This window comes from Lycium barbarum, chromosome 5, assembly GCF_019175385.1.
Source record: "Lycium barbarum isolate Lr01 chromosome 5, ASM1917538v2, whole genome shotgun sequence".
Classification (NCBI taxonomy): domain Eukaryota; kingdom Viridiplantae; phylum Streptophyta; class Magnoliopsida; order Solanales; family Solanaceae; genus Lycium; species Lycium barbarum.
The window spans coordinates 12865789-12869601 of record NC_083341.1 but is presented as its reverse complement, the minus strand read 5'-3'; the positions used below and the strand labels follow the sequence as shown (position 1 = coordinate 12869601).

Here is a 3813-nt window from a genome sequence, read left to right as displayed (position 1 = left end):
GTACTCTCTTTTAAAGGTTGTGAAGAAACTAAACTTAAAATTCTAATAGAGTATTTAAGAACATCAATAACACCACCAAATAGACTCCTTTATTTACTTTCTAATACTTTAAAAGATAAATTATTCATAAGTCATCTTTGTTGACCCAACTTCACATCACTTTGGTTTAGGATTCTACTCATATCAAAAGCTATTCCATCTTTTATCTGTTTCGAAAAATTAACTTGGATAGTCGTCTTTTCAAAAAAAAAAAAAAAAAAAAAAAAACTAATAAGGTATAAATAGTCGCTCCACTAAAAATAATTGACATATATATAATATATGTATATAATTGACTTGCAGGTTTAAATATAAAAATAAATATATTTACCCAAAATATATATATACAAAAATTTATGCGACATTTTTTGTTTTCGAAATTCAAACTATATAAATACTGCTAAATATTTTCATATTGACATGGGAAGAATAGCAACTTATACAGTAGTATTTTTCGTATAATTTTTTAATTTAAATTATCGATCTAATTCAATTTAGCCTTAAAAATTAGTTAACTCGACATTCTTAAAATAAAAAATATCACATAAATTGAGACGGAATAAAAAACAAAAATTTCAATATCCAAAAAAACACCTTGTTGCCCTCCAGAGCCGCGGGGGGAGAGAGGGGGCGGGGGGGTGGTCCGTTCTGTATAAATAGGTCTCCCGCTTCTGTTGGATTTGCATATCATACTCTTTACTTTCTCTCTGTTGCTCTGCCTCTGCTCCACGTACCCCACTTTAATCACTTAGGTATCTTTGCTGACTCTTTGTTGCATGCAACTTCATATTTTTGTTGCAAAGTTTTCAATTGTTTCTTTCTTTATTAGATCTGATAGTAAATCACGTAAGACATCTTTAAATCAATAATTTTTCATGTGGATCATTTGAGCATTTTTTTTGGGATCTAATATCTTGTCTTTTTTGAACTGAATTTGTTGTTTGCACTCATTTTGCTTTGAAGGAAATATAGAGAAGAAAGAAAAATGGTTTTTAGAATCCCTTCTTCTTTTATTTCCTTGGCTAGTTTTAGCTCATGCATGCTCGCTCATCATGTTCCTTATGAGACATTTGATAAAATTGGAAAGATGCAGAGAAGATTAAAAATATGGACCCTATTCAAAGATGACACACGTAAAGAAGAGGCCCAAATCTTTATTAATAGAGGGTGTGTTCGCTACGAAGGAAAATGTTTTTTTGTAGAAAATGTTTCTTACTTATTTTCTAGTGTTTGGTAAGTAAACAAAATAATATTATCCCAATCATTTGTACGTCATCTAGCCAAAAAAGGAAGCCTGGTGCACTAAACTCTTGCTACGTGCGGGGTCCGGGGAAGAGCCGGACCAATAGGGTCTATTCTGCGCAGTCTTACCCCGCATTTCTGCAAGAGGTTGTAGAAAGGAAAATCAACTTAGAGTGTCATCATTGACCTTTACTATAGATGACAATGATAGTGGCAGATATATATGAGGTAGCTGAGGCTAGTACATATTGTAATTTAATGGCCTTAAGAATTAGCTAAAATTTCCAATTGTGATTTGTAGCACTGCCCCTTTAAATGCCCCTACTCCCTTCATCGTCTGTCCTATTGTTCCTAAATTTGGTCACGTCTCACATTAAGTAGTTATTCCGATTTTGTTGAAGACAACTCATGCTAATCCTATGATTTGGTAACCATACGTAGCAGTAATTTTAGGTGGCGCTTTCCTAATATATTTGTAGCCGTGCATATTTCTGTTGATAGAGAGAGAATTCTGATTTGTCTTGATTGAAACAGACTACTATTCACATATATCACTAACGATGGTTCCAGCAACTGCAGAATCAATCAAGCCTAGAGGTAACACATTTGTTCTTTTTGCTCATCGCTTAGAAATTTATGGCTCATTTCTTTAATCTCTCAGCATAATAGATATAGAACTGTTGTAATTTCAATACGAGCCACTTCTCTTGTTGCTTTTGGTTACCGTGTTATTAAAAGCTTGATGATAAGAAATAGATCTTTAATTTGGTCCTGGAGTGAAGCACATGCAGAAAGAGGAGTACTTTGTTCATTTTTTTTTGTCCGAACTTTTATTTAAAAACCAAAACCCATTGCTGGATGTAACTTTAGTTTTCCATTTATGTTTGAACTTCTGTTTTCAAGAATATCATTAATCTGTGTTTTAGTTTTGAAACATACATGTGAAAACTTTCAAATGCATATTTCAACAATGCATTTGTAGTTGAGGCATTTAGAGTGGAAAGGCTCTTTTGATGTTTGTTATCTTAATTAGTGAGTCAAAAATTGGCAAGTACATCTTTATTTTTATTTTTTTTACCTGAACTATGACATTTCTACTGGAGCTCCAATACCTAGAAACAGTTTTTTTTTCTTTCAGTGAATGCCCCTTAGTAATTGCTTGTTATTGTACCCTTTTCTGAAAAAATTGACACCAAAAAAGTTGTTGTATACCCAGGGTTATTTACATTTTGCTCTCTATTTCAGGAGCACAAGGCTCCTTAGATTCCCTGTTTACTTTCTATTGTTTGTTGTTGTTGTCTAGTTGTTGATTCTACCGTTTAAAGACATCTCTTTGTGAGAAAAGATTCAAGTGATACATTGCATCCACCCCCTCTGTCTGTTTCGTGAAGTTGGACAATTCAGATTTATGTTCTTTTGTCTGCGCCTTTATCACACTACTCATTTGTGGAAAAACTTTATCTCTTTGTTTCATCCATTTGTTTTCAAGTGTTTGCATGCCTGATTAGAATATGCTGAGAAGTCTTTTCAAAAATCTTATGGGAGTTAATTTCTTATGTCTGCAATATTTTTGCAGGATAACTTTGCAGTTCAAAGTTTTGAACGCGGTATTGCTGCACAGGAAGCTGGTGCTTTTACATGGGAAATTGTGCCGGTAACATAACTAGATATTTGTTGCTAGATAGAGCTCATTGTTAAAGTAAAAAAGGTTCCTTGCAGTTTGTTTTATCACCGTTTAAATCATTTTCTGGGGAATTTCAGGTTGAGGTGCCCGGTGGAAGAGGAAAACCATCCACCATTGTTGATAAGGATGAAGGTTTAGGGAAGGTGAGTACATATGTTGCAAGCAAGACTAAAATACCATAGATGTCTTTGTCCTTTACATCTTCCCTTGAGGTGTTTCAACGAATTTACCGACACAAAAACCTAATCCTGTGTGATGAGAGAACAGGAATGCAACAAAAGGAGTTATTTCCTGAAAATTGAATGCTAAATTTCTTATCAATACATTCATCATCTTTTTGACGTGAAGAAGGAAATGAATTTCTTTTTTTAGTGCAGTATCTGCCTTTCAAATACCAGAATGATCAAAGAGATGAATTTATTTTCTTGGTAGTTAAAATACGTTAAACATACATCAATAGAGGTTTTACAACGCCTATAATATCCTGCCATAGACAAAGCTATCAGCTTTACATCGCCCATATATTTTTTCCGTCTTTGCCAGTTTGATGGTGCAAAATTGAGGAAACTCCGACCAAGTTTCAAGGAAAAAGATGGTACTGTGACTGCTGGTAACGCTTCTACCATAAGGTGAAAGTACCGCGGGGGGGGGTTGAATTGTAAGCCTGTTAAAAAATCTAGTCGACTACTGTTTGATGCCAGTCGACTGATAGCGAGACAGCCTGCACAAAATTATCAATCCTTCGATTTACACAAGTATAAATCACAATAAATAGTAAGGGTACAGAATATAATATGAGAGCAATAAAATAAATAACACCAAGAATTTTTATACTGGTTCGGAACCAA

The 3813-nt window shown here is 33.9% G+C and overlaps 1 long non-coding RNA gene and 1 other non-coding gene across 2 annotated transcripts; both read left to right on the top strand.

Moving 5' to 3' along the window:
- Positions 1-1093: 1093 nt before the first annotated feature.
- On the top strand, positions 1094-1198 carry LOC132642958 (U6 spliceosomal RNA). Its single transcript, XR_009583428.1, has one exon. It is a non-coding gene; the product is annotated as a U6 spliceosomal RNA (small nuclear RNA).
- A 506-nt stretch (positions 1199-1704) lies between these two features.
- On the top strand, positions 1705-3587 carry LOC132642300 (uncharacterized). Its single transcript, XR_009583093.1, has 4 exons — positions 1705-1878; positions 2858-2935; positions 3043-3108; positions 3509-3587. It is a non-coding gene; the product is annotated as an uncharacterized LOC132642300 (long non-coding RNA).
- Positions 3588-3813: the final 226 nt, after the last annotated feature.